The 12877-nt window shown below is 42.4% G+C and overlaps 1 protein-coding gene across 3 annotated transcripts in view; it reads left to right on the top strand.

Moving 5' to 3' along the window:
• MYZAP (myocardial zonula adherens protein) overlaps positions 1 to 12877 on the top strand; it is an 87732-nt gene that overhangs the window by 65409 nt on the left and 9446 nt on the right. The gene's annotated exons all lie outside the window — the stretch shown is intronic.

Raw genomic sequence — 12877 nt, 5'->3', positions numbered from 1 at the left:
GCCTACTGCCGACACTTAATTAAAAATATGGCTATTTCCTGGCCTTATAAAATTGATTGAAGGTTAACTGCCAGCACTGAAAATGGGATTCTGACAGCTAGTTTTTCTTTACCACCAACTCTCCTCATCCCAGCCTGCTGTCCACCTCTGCTTTTTGGCTTTCATTTTTCTTGTTCCAGAATTTTCTTAGTGAGTCTGATAAGCTGTTGAGTAACACTGACAATTTCCCGCATGTATGTAGGGCTTTATAACTTGGGAGGTATTTTCACGGACATTCCTCGTGTGGTTTTCTCCGCAACTTTAAGAAAGGCAAGACAAGGATCGTTGTCTCTATATTAACAAATGTTTCAAAAAGAGGCACAGGCAAAAAAAAAAAAAAAAAAAGTAAATAAAGAATAGGAGACCCAGAGGAGGCAGGTGGCTGTGCTCATGATCCCCCAGCTTGGGTAAGGCCAGAACCAGGCCGAGAGACAGGGTTCTGACTCCACTTCTCTGTGACACTGAGTCAACAGGTTTGGAGGTGACTCGCTTTCACCTGAAACTTTGAAGATATTTAATTTTCCTGGCTTTCTGGCTTTCTTGAAAGTCATTTTGAAGATTTGGTGTAGGTTCCAGAAAAGGAAATTATGGAGCTGGAAGAATCATAAGAGCTTAGGTATTAATGGAAGCAGAAGCCAAAATCCATTCGCGCTGAAGGCTCTTCATTAAGAGCTTGGCATCGAGCCCCTTCCTTCTGAGCCTCATGAATCTCTCCTTGTCTGTGCGCCTCAACATAGTTCTTCCCCGAGGAAGACAGCTTGGGAGACAGTGAGGAAGGATGGAGACAACAAAGACAACATTGGTGAAGCAGCTGGTGTCACTGGGCGCTATTAATTGCTTTTCACATCCTTTGTATAACTTGGAGGCTAAGAGTGGAATCAGACTTGCCCAAGTTTGAACTCTGGATCTGCCTCTTATTAGCTGGGTGATGCTGGGGAGGTTTCTTAGAATCACAGAACCAGGATGGTAGGTGCACCTGCAGGTGTGTCACGGTGCAGCGAGAGTGCAGAGAAAGTGCCTGGCATATTTCTTAAGAGACATCCCTAGGAATTAGATTGTATCTCTCCCACTTTATAGGTGGAGAGACTGAGGTTCAGGGGCATGAAGGAGCCTGGCCAAGGTGATGGTAGAAATGGATAAGCCTGAATTCAAAGCTGAACTCTTAATTGCCATGTTTGTGGGAAGAGTGAACCGCCTTTTCATTTGCTCTGTGTTTGGGGAGCTGCCTATAAAAGTCATGGCCCACAGGGACCTGGCGGTAGGTTCAAGCTCAAGGGTCTCGTTGTCGGGACAGCTGAGTAAATGGGCACTTGCCCTGTCTCCCTCCTCCCTTCCCCTCTGTGGTCCCTGGGTGCAGCTCCAGCCTTACGAATGGAGGTTTCTAAGAATGTCCTCCCAAATCAGAACCACCCGTGGGAGCAATCACACCTTCTTCCCCAGTGAGACCAGAAAGGGGGTGTCCTTGGGGGAGCCTGTGGGTCCAGGACAGATGAAGGAGGTACTGACAGGAGAGGCAGTGCCCATCAGCCCTCTCCCTCCCCTGGCTCTGCCCCTCAGGACAGCTCTTCTGCAGTAGATTATGAAAGCGCGAGGGGATCCTGTGTGTAGAGAACATTCCACATGGAGGTTTGTTTAATGCTCGAGTTCTGAAACTCCTCTCTTGCCCAGACCCTGAGATGTGGATATTAGTCCACAGAGTAGATCTGGTGAGTGATCCCAGGAAGCCCCAGTAGAGGAGGGGTGGGGGTGAGTCAGGAAGAGGATGGTGTCTGAGGAGGCTGCCACTGTGGGCATCCGCAGCTCACGCACGTTGGGGGACTCCGGGAGACGTGACGTACTGGCCTCGGAGTTGTCCTTAGCTAAAGGTCAGAGAGCTGGGCGTTGATCCACTAACACCCATCTGCCATCGGTTGAAGCCTTGCTCCTCGGGGATGTGACAGCTATGGCCTGCCCTCAGAGCCGGGTACAGTCTGGTGGTTAGAAGAAACCCCCAGGCAGAGAGTCACAAGTGGCAGGTCAGGCAGTGGTGAGTGTCCAGAGGGTATGGGCGGGGCCAGCAGCGTCTGTGGCGTGCGTCCAACAAGCAAGACTTTGAGAACCAGTTTTCCTTGAGCACTTAAATCCTGATTATAAATTTGTTTGATTGAATTCCCATAAGCTCTTTAAATCCCACTATGAACACACATAGTATGGCCGATTCGTTTTGATCACTTCCTACGTCCACTTAAAGAGCAGATGAAACACACACAAAATAAGGTATATAATGACAAGATTTAATAATATATTTATACTTTAACTTACTCTAAAATATGAACTATCTTGGGTGTAGTTTATTTCTTCATTGTTTCTGTTCTTATTTTTTGTATCTTGCCAAAGCTGTTTTACTTATGCCCCTGTGCTCTCAGAGTTGACATCACTGTAACACTTTCCAGACAGGAGCAGGGATCTTTCAGATCCAAAGGTGACAGAACAGCTTTTCTGAAAGGTCAGAGGGTGCTGATTCTTGGGGGAGGGGGGGAGTTCCCTCAGGATGAGGTGGCTTCAAGGTGACTCAAAGTCAGGACCCCTTATCATGATGCATTGACCAAGCTGTCAGAACTATTAAGAACTTACGTATTCCTTATTAATATTTTACTCTACCTTGTTGGGCCAGGTAGAGATTTCACCTTCTGGGAGATGAGAGGTTGAGTTCGAGTACTTGGCTTTCCTCTTTAGGCTGCCCGACTAGTTTATCATGGTATAAACACACTGCTGACTCTTGGTTCCTTGTTAACTGTGTGTGACCACTAATGGCAGTAGATCTCTGCCATTCTTTCCTCCTGGTTGTTGTAGGATTACCAACGCCAAGCGGTCCTTCAGTGGGCCCTAAGGTCCTGGGATGACCTGACTTATAATTCCTTTTGTTAGTCTTTCTTACTTGACACAGAAATTTTATAAACATACATACAATTAATACTCTATAAAAGAAATATCACCTTATATGTTAAGGCTTCCTAGTTTTAAAAATCAACATAAATTGTGACCTAGCATTTTATGGTCACCCTTCTTCCTATTAAAAGTATCTTCAGGGCACCTGGGTGGCTCAGAGGGTTGGGTCTCTGCCTTCAGCTCAGGTCATGGTCTCAGCATCCTGGGATCGAGCCCCACATCGGGTTCTCTGCTCAGTAGGGAGCCTGATTTCCCCTCTCCCTCTGCCTGCCTCTCTGCCTACTTGTGATCTCTCTCTGTGTCAAATATATAAATAAAATCTTTAAAAAAAATTGCCCTATAAATCTACATTGTCAGGACCAAGTTGAAACAGAATTATTTTTTTAAAAAAGTATCTTCGTGTACACTTTCTAGGAACTTTCCCTTTGAGAGACACTGTTGAACACAAGGCATTTCTCAGACTCACCTTCTTTCCATCATAATAATTTCCTTCTCCTCCTCCTTTTTTTGATGCTCAAATTGTCACAACTCAGCCAGGGAGAATTTTCCTCCATCAGCTTCTTTGCTTGTGTAGCAGGGCTCCTGATCCTTTTGGGTTCATTCTTTTCATCCTCATTTTTGTCTTGTTTCAACATAGAGTATTGGCTTGTTTCCATGGAGCCGTGGTTTATTTTAGTGGTGAACTACATTGAGAACTACTTGGGCATGGGATTTGGTTATGGCTAAAGCTCTGCGCCTACTGTTAAGCCAGTTCTAGTCATGACAGAACTGGGGGCAATATGGGTCTTCTTGAGATTGTGAAGTCACACTGACATTTTCCAAATTTAATTACACCACTTTACAATATGGGTTCTGTTGGCCACTAAGACTTTCTATGCTCTTGGCCTTCTAACACAGCTTTCCATCGCCTGCTTTAAACCCTCCTGATCCCAAAAGTGGTATTTCAAATATCTTTGCGAAGTTTTGATCGACATACCTGGTAACCTCTTATATTCCATCTTAATAAAGTAGCTATTTTTTATTAAGGCCCTAACTGCAGACTCCGGAGTGAGGCTGCCCAAGTTCAAATCTCAGCTCTACCACTTACTGGTTATGGGATCTCGAGTGAGTTACTTAACTGCTCTGGGCCTCGGTTTGTTCATCTGTTAAAGGGAGTCTTCTCTGAAATGGTGTCTTCTTTGTAGAGTTGTTAGGAGGATTAAATTAGTTAATATTAAGTGATTTGAAAAGTATATGGCTCATTGTAAATGCCGTATGTGTTTACTGTTTTTCCAATTGTCTGGGCCCCAGGGTCTCCTTTCATTGTCACGGATACATATTTCTTCCTCCTCCTTCTCCCCCTTCCCCCCCACCCCCGCTTTCCTTTTTAAAATAGAAAATGTGGATACTTTTGGTCTCTAAATCCATCATTGGTACTTCCTAAGGCTTACTCATCAAATTTTGAGCCCCCCAGTCCCGCCAGATCCCCAGAAGTTTGCTTTAGCCTGGCCCCATCAGACCGCATTTTCATCAACCAGCTCAAAATCTTCCTATACAAAAATATGTCCATTCTTTTTATCCTTATTCCCTATTTACACTTGCCCACCCCCTGAAGAAGGAATATCTTATTCCCTATTTCTGATATAAGCTTGTTACTGAACTAAAACCATAAGTATATACCTCCGTAATGTTGATCAGCTTTCCGAAACTCTGAACTGATTCCATTTTTCTCTGCTGAAAATCCTGAACTGACAGAAAAATTCAAAGGTCAGAGGAAAGGAGTGCTACGTCTTGGTTTTGTTCATCCTGCATTTAATGCGTGTTGTATGGCACGTAAACCTCTCAGCGTGTCCGCTGTGCATTGCTGGGACTGTTACTAATTTTCCAGGGTACTAGTGGGGCGGCAGCACTGGGCACCGGGGCTCCACGGCCGCATTTTATTGGGCAAACATTCTTGTTTAGTGCATGTGCTATGGCTCCGGCCGCTCCCTCTCCTGGGCCCGAGGGAGTTGGGGGAGGAGGTAGCTGCCTTACATTTGTGACATAATTTCCAAAAAATGCCAAAAGGTGAGGTACCAGGTCCTGCTTTCCTGGAAGGCCTGCGGCCTCCCAAGCTGCATTTCCCATCTAAACACGAGGGGGCGGTATTTGAGAGCAGGACAACCCTGGAACTGGAGGCTCCGGCTCAGAAGGAAGCAGCCTTCCAGCGAGCCTGAGCCAGGCCTCTGCGAGGCTGCCCTTCCTGGGTTCACCCCAAGTACAGTCTGTGGGACACCCGGACCGGGTCCTGGCACTTTTCTGTTTTAACTCTTTCTTAATCCATCCTCCTTCTCTAATTTGTCTCCTACTGCCCATATTCAGGGCTCTCGCCTTCTTTGTGTTTGTTTTTGTTTTTCTGGTCAACCTTGTGTATTTTTTTTTTTTTTTTTTTTTTACATAAATAAACCTCATCCATGTTAAGTGTGTGGTGACAGATGGCAACTAGATGTATAATGGTGGTCATTTCACAGTATATACCAGGAGCAAATCATCATGTTGTACATCCAAAACTACTACAATGTGATCTGTCGATTACAGCTAAAAAAAAAAAAAAAAAAAAGTGCCTGGTTCGGGGACTTTTGACAGTTGTGTGTACCTGTGAAACCACCGCCACAATCCAGATATGGAACATTTCCACCACTTCCCAAAGACTCCCTGTTTCCCTTTCTTGGTTCAACTCCAGGCAGCCAGTGATCTGTTTTTTTTGGTTTTTTTTTCGGTGGGAGGGGTCACTTTGTCACTTTTTGTCACTGTGGACTTGTCTGCATTCTCTGCAAATGAAATCCTACAGTGCAGACTCTCGCACCGAGCGTCTCCCACACCACATGACAGTTCTGATGCATCTATGTCGTAGGCAGCCCCCTCTATCCCAGAGCGGCAGACACTCTACTGTATTCCTGTCTCTACGCGTTTGTTCATCCACATTCGGGTTGTTTCCGGTGTGGGGCTCCTGTGAATGAAGCTGCGGTGAGCATTAGTGGGCGTCATTATGTGGACGTAGGCTTTTACTCCCCTGGGGTAAATTCCTAGTAGTGGACTAGCTGGGCTCAATAGTAGATGCAGGTTTAACTTTCTAAGGAGCTGTTGAACGGTTTGTCACAGGGGCTGTAGTCTTCTACATTCCTAACAGCGGTTTGAATGTTCCAGGTTTTCTACATCCTCACCCTTAGTATCGTCAAGTCTAATTCAGCCATCCTGCAGGGTGCGTGGGTGGTGTCCCGTTGCAGTTGGACTTGCATTTTCCATGGTCACTGGTGATGTTGTGTGTCTTTATAAAGGCTTCTTGGCCATTTATATATTTTGTGTTTTGAAGTGTCTGTTCAAATCTCTTGCCCACTATTTTATCAAGTTTTTAGTTTTCTTATTATCGACTTGTAAGAGTTTTTATATTCTGGATATCAGGTCTTTGTCAGATACATGTATCGTGAATATTTTCTCTCATTTTGTGACTTTTTCTTTTTTTTTTTTTATTATGTAAACTCTTCCTCCAACATGGGGCTCGAACTCATGACCCCAAGATCAAGAGTCCCATGCTTTCCTGACTGAGCCAGCCAGGTGCCCCTCTTTTTCATCTTCAAGACGTGGTTTTTTGTTTTTATTTTTGATAAAATTCAGTTCATAAATTTTTTTCTTTTGCGGTTTATGCTTTTTGTGTGCTAAGAAATCTTTGCCTACTACCAAAAAAATCAGAGATTTTCTCCTAGGGTTTTCCCTAAACATTTTATAGTTTTGGCTCTTTAATGGTGATCTGTAATCCACTTGGAGCTAATTTTTGTGTTTGGTGTGAAGAAAGGAATACATTTTTTCCCACATAGATATCTAGTTGTTCCCTTTTAGTTCGATGCTCATTATTATTTGTAGCCCCCTTCTTTGATCAGACTAGCTGGGGGGTTATCCATTTGTTAATGTTTTAAAAAATTAGAATAGCGGGGCACCTGGGTGGCTCAGTGGTTTAAAGCTTCTGCCTTCGGCTCAGGTCATGATCCCAGGGTCCTGGGATGGAGCCCCGCATCATCGGGCTCTCTGCTCAGCAGGGAGCCTGCTTCCTCCTCTCTCTCTGCCTGCCTCTCTGCCTACTTGTGATCTATGTCTGTCAAATAAATAAAATCTTAAAAAAAAAAAAATTAGAATAGCTTTTGGCTTTGTTGATATTTTCTATTGTACTGAGTTTTGCTTTGATATTCATTATTCCTTTTCCTTCTAATTATTTTGTATGACTTTGCTCATCTTTTTATAGCTCCTTGAGGTGGACATTAGGCCATTGATTTTAGAGGTCTCTTCTCTGTTACGATCAGCAGCTATAAATGTCCCTGATCACTCTGCTTCAGTGGCACCCTCCAAGCAATGACAGGTTGTATTTTCATTATCATCCAGTTTGAAGTATTTTCTAATCTCCTTTGAGATTCTTCTTTCGACTTATGGACTATTCAGAAGAATGTTGTTTAACCTCCAAATATGAGGTTTTCTTAGATTTGTTTTTTGATTTCTAATTTAATTGTTATGGTCAGAGAACATACTCTGTATGGTTTAAATTCTTTTAAATTTATCAGGACTTTTTTTGTGGCTCAGCACATGGTTTCTCTTGCTTAGTGTAAAAAAAAAAACAGTTTGCTGTTTTTGTGTTCTATATCAGATTTAGGTGGTTGATAGTATTGTTTATCTGATTTATGTTCTTCCTGATCTTTGAGTAATTGACAACAATTACAGTTGCTGACAGAGGGGTGTTAAAATCCATTGCTATGGTTTTAGACCATCTACTCTTTTTTTTTTTTTTTTTAAGATTTTTATTTATTTGACAGGCAGAGATCACAAGTAGGCAGAGAAGCAGGCAGAGAGAGAAGGGTAGCAGGCTTCCTGCTGCGCAGAGAGCACGATGGGGCTCGATCCCAGGACCCTGAGATCATGACCTGAGCCAAAGGCAGAGGCTTAACCCACTGAGCCACCCAGGTGCCCCTTTAGCTTCAAAATACATGAAGTTAAAAAAAAATTACACCTATACATTTTTGATTGTTACGTCTTGGTAAATTGGCCTTTTCATTATTATGAAATGTTGGTCCCTGCCTTGTTCATATTCCATCTTGAAGTCTCTTACCGCACATTATTAATACAGCTGTTCCTGCCCTCTAAGTTTACTTTTTCCACCCATTTATTTTCACCTGATCCATGTCTCTGTATTTAATGTGCATCTCTGGTAGGCCATACATACTTAAGTCTTGCTTTTTAAAAATATATTCTGATAGTCTCTCTCATTGGAGTGTACGGTCCATTGACATTTAATAATCGATATGACTGGATTTAGGTCTGTCGTTATTTGTTTTCTGTTTACTCCCTCTGGTTTGTTTTGCTTATTTGTTTGTTCCCTTTTTCTTGTTTTCTTTTGGATTGTTTTTTAGAAACCCATTTTAATAGATCTATTGGCATTTTGCTGTGTCTTTTCTTTAATATATTAGCCATCATTCTGCATATCACAACATATTATTAACTGTTCATAGCCCACTTAAAAGTAATATTGTACTACTTTGTGTAAAATGTAGAAATCTTGCAAGATATATGTCCATTCCCCCCCCCGCTGTCATAGTTATTATAGGTATCACATTTGCATGCATTATAAACCCACAATACATTGTTATAATTTTTGCTTTAATAGTCACATGTACTTTAGAGAAATTAAGAGAAAATACACTCTTTCATATTTACTCACACAGTATTTATTTCTGATGTTCTTCACTCATTCCTGAAAATCTGTTTCTCTCTGATATCAATGCTCTGCAGCCTGAAGACCTTTTATGTAGCATTCTGTATAGCATAGCAGCACGGGGACAAATTAACTTAGTTTTTCTTGATCTGAAAGTGAGCTCTTCCTTTCACATTCATGACTGAATCACAGAGTGTTCAGGGATAAGTTTCTTTCTCATAATGCTGTCTTCTGACTTCCATGCTTTTTTGAGGAGACTTCTGTGGTAATTCAAATTATTATTCCCCTATATATAAAACAAGATTGCTTTCAAGATTTTTTTTCTTTATGATTTTCAGTAGTTTGAGTTGCATGTGCCACGGTAGATTTCTGTTTGGTGTTTGCTGAGACTCTTGGATTTGCAAATTTATGTCCTTCACCAAACTTGGGAAATGTTTACCCATTATTTGACTATTTTTCTTGCTCTAGCTTCTTTATCCTTTCCTTCTATGATTCTAGTATCCCTTATATTAGGCATTAGAAATTGTCCCATATGGGGTGCCTGGGTGGCTCAGTGGGTTAAAGTCTCTGCCTTTGGTCCAGGTCATAATCCCAGGGTCCTGGGATCAAGCCCTGCATCAGGTTCTCTGCTCAGCAGGGAGCCTGCTTCCACTTCTCTCTGCCTGCCTCTCTGCCTGCTTGTGATTTCTGTCAAATAAATAAATCTTTTAAAAAAAAATTGTCCCATAGTTCCAGGAAGCTCCATTTATTATTTTCAATCTTTTCTATTCATTTTATTCTGATCAAAATGATTTTTTTCAAAAGTCTTATTTTAGAGAGAGTGCAGTGGGGGAGGGGCAGAGGGAGAGAGTCTTAAGCAGACTCTGCACGGAGCATGGAGCCACATGTGGGGCTCCATCTCACGACCCTAAGATTATGACCTGAGCTGAAACCAGAGCTGGGTGCTTAACTGACTGTTCTACCCAGACACCCTTGATTGAATGATTTCTGTTACTAGGTGTTCATGTTCCCTGACTCCTTCCTTTGTCATCTCCCTTGTTTTCTTCAGTCTATTGACTTTTTAAAATTTCAGGCAGTGTATTTTTCTGTTCAAAAATTTCCATTTGGTGTGTGTGTGTGTGTGTGTGTGTGTTGTGTAGTTACTACATCAATTAGTAATATTTTCTCTTACCTCACTGAGCATAGGTAGAATAGCTGCTTGAAAGTCCTTGTGTGAAAAGTCCAACATCCAAGTCCTCTTGGGATTAGCATCTGTTGGTTCACTTTCTCCTTGGAAATGGGTCCTATTTTCCTCACTCTTCACAAATTCAGTAACTGTGGATTATAACCTGGACATTGGAAAGGTTCTATTGTGGAGACTTTGGATTGTTTTATTATTCTGAATGGCGCTGAGGTTTTTGTTTTAGGCAGTGGATTTGGTTAGCCCCACCTCCACCCTGCCGTGCTCTAGTGGGCGATGGCTCAGATCTCGGTTCTGTTCTTGAAGCCTTGGCTGCAAACTTCTTTCATGTAGCCCAACACATGCATGGTTCGAGGGGATCTGCCAGAAACTTGAGCGGAGTCTGGACACAGAATTTAAAGTTTCTGCCTTTTCTGACTCTCTCCTTTTTGGCTTCCCCTTTACTTTTGGCAGTCCTGGTTATGCTGGGCTCCTTCTACTGTTTTTTTATCTACCAGCAAGATGATCTTATTGAATTTCTTATGTGTCTGTGCCGCTGCCACGATGACTATACTGCTCTTGGGCAAAGCTGCAAATGAAAACAAACACATGAGTCACAGAGAACCTATTCTAAGCTTGTCACTCCCCCCTACAGCCTGCCTGTCCTTGTTCAGTCTCCAAAGACCGTAAGAGATGGTTTTTTTGTTTGTTTGTTTTCTGTCCAGAGTTTATAGCTATTCTTTGCTGGAGGATCCACTGATTAAGGGCCCACCCTCAGTGCTATAAATGTGGCACTCACTCCTTGAACTAGGAAATTGCGGTGACCTCCTTGACTAATTAAGGAGTTTTCTTTCCTTTTGCCCAGTTTTATTTCCTTCCAAGACAGTTTCCACCTGGAAGCCCAATGACTGAAATAAAATTGAGTGTTGACTCTGGCCGTATAGAATTGGGTACAAAGTCCTTGTAAAGGCAGATGTAGCCCTTTGTATCTCTCTCTTGCTACCTGTATGCTGCAGCAAGGTGCTTGTTCTCAACCCGGTATGTTCCACAATCCTGGAATACTCATCCCTTTGTTTCTTTTACTCTCTTTCCCCTGCATAAGTCCAGCATACCTTTATGGAGTTCACTCATTTTCCCTATCTTGAGTTTGGCGTCCCCTCTGAGTTCTCCCTTAATATTTGGTGGGTCCCTCTGGCATGGGACTTATGGCTTTGTTATCTTCTGCTGGGTTGTCTGAACCCCCACAAGACCAAACTCAGGGGTACCAGTCATGCCCTAGTTCTTTAACAGCTAACTAGCTCCCCTCAAGCTAACTATACACACTACCTGATATGTAGTTGATGCTTTTGTTTTTTGCATTTAAATTTAAGAGTACAGTTTTTCATTTCCGCTTTCGGTGGGGGGTCTGCTGTGCACACACACAGTTCCTCTGAAATAGAAGAAAGGATTTGTGGCTCCTTGTCCCCTGTGTTCAGTGTACCCGTAAGGCGTATTTACTCACCTCGTCTTCCTTTCACGCCCCCTAACTATAGGTAGTCAGCTCAGAATCATGTAAAATTATTAAACTCTACACTGAGAAGAGACAAGGCGGTGGGATTTCTGGAGCTTGTTGATGGGCAAGCCTCTTCTGCCTTTGTCTTTCTTAAGAATGGAGGAATCCAGACATTGCTGGGGAAGCTGTGTGTACTTGAGTGTGTGTAAATGTTGTACCTCAGGCAGTAAGCCAGCAACATTCTCCCATCCTGAGCATTAGGTGACAAATCTGGAGCCCATCCCTCTGTCCTGGCTCGTGAGCTGCTAGGGAATCTGGAATGCACTCTCTCCCCATCTACCATGTCCCATTCCCGCTGAAGGGATCCACAGACCTTCTTTACAGAACGTGAGTGAGCTCCTGAGTTCATACCAGAGCCGGTGCTCTGCTCCGTGATGTCACCCATTCAGAGCAGGAGCTGCTGAGCTAGACTCCACATTCTTCCTTTTGAAACAAAGGAGTTTCTTTTTTAAAGAACTTTCCTGTGTTCATCTAGTGTCTTAGAAGAGCACGTGAGCTTCCGGTCCACCTGAAAAGAAAAGACAAATGCTTTCATCTTTTTCTAATCATGCAGATAACATGCTCCTTATAAAAGTATTTATGCACTGATTTATTCAATAAATATTTATCTTGTATCTCTGGCATGCCCTGCTCTGAGAATATAGCTAAGAAGATAGACTAAATTTTCATGAGGCAATACTGTATCTAACAGCAAGTGTTGGTGAGGATGTGGACAAAAAGGAACCATCTTGCACTGTTGGGGGAATGCAAGCTGGTGCGGCCACCCTGGGGAGGTGGGTTGGGGGATGGGTGAATTAGGTGATGGGGATTAAAGAGGACACTTATGATGAAAAAAAAAAAAAAGTTAAACTAGTAATATGCAAAAAGAGAAAATGTAGAAAAATTACAGAAAAATATAGAAGAACTTAAAAACTCAATACCCCAAGATAACAGTGATTTAGTCTCTGGATTTTGTGTATGTTTGTCCTTTAGGCATCAGGCACCATCCCTCTTCCTCTTTTCATTCCAATAGCCTCAACCTCTTGCTCCTTTGTCCTTCATTTCCCCCATGGGGCAAATTTCCAATTCCTGAGCATCTAATCATCAACCTATGTAATGTTTGGCTCTGGCCTGAAAAAAACTGTTTAGAATGCTAATTTTAATCCCAAGGAGCTTGTTCTACTTTATATGTTTGAGATTCTGAATTTTTCCAAACCCATGAAATACTAATTATTAAGTTATAGAGGTATTTCCCACTAAATTAAATTAATAGACTTACTCATTTTATAGTTTAATAAGGGAGTATTAAAACATGAGCTGTACCTTATTTATAATTGCAAGAAAAGTGATAAATATCTAAATGCCATCAATAAGAGACCAGTTAAATAAATAATGGACATCCACCCAATGGAACGCAATGAACCCACTACAACAGCTTGTTGACCTAAAAAGAAAACTAATACACATGGCAGGATATTCACAACAAATTGAGTGAAGAAAACCCCAA

Source organism: Lontra canadensis, unplaced genomic scaffold, assembly GCF_010015895.1.
Source record: "Lontra canadensis isolate GAN:19392208 unplaced genomic scaffold, GSC_riverotter_1.0 scaffold28, whole genome shotgun sequence".
Taxonomy (NCBI): Eukaryota; Metazoa; Chordata; class Mammalia; order Carnivora; family Mustelidae; genus Lontra; species Lontra canadensis.
This window is presented reverse-complemented; position numbering and strand designations above follow the sequence as displayed.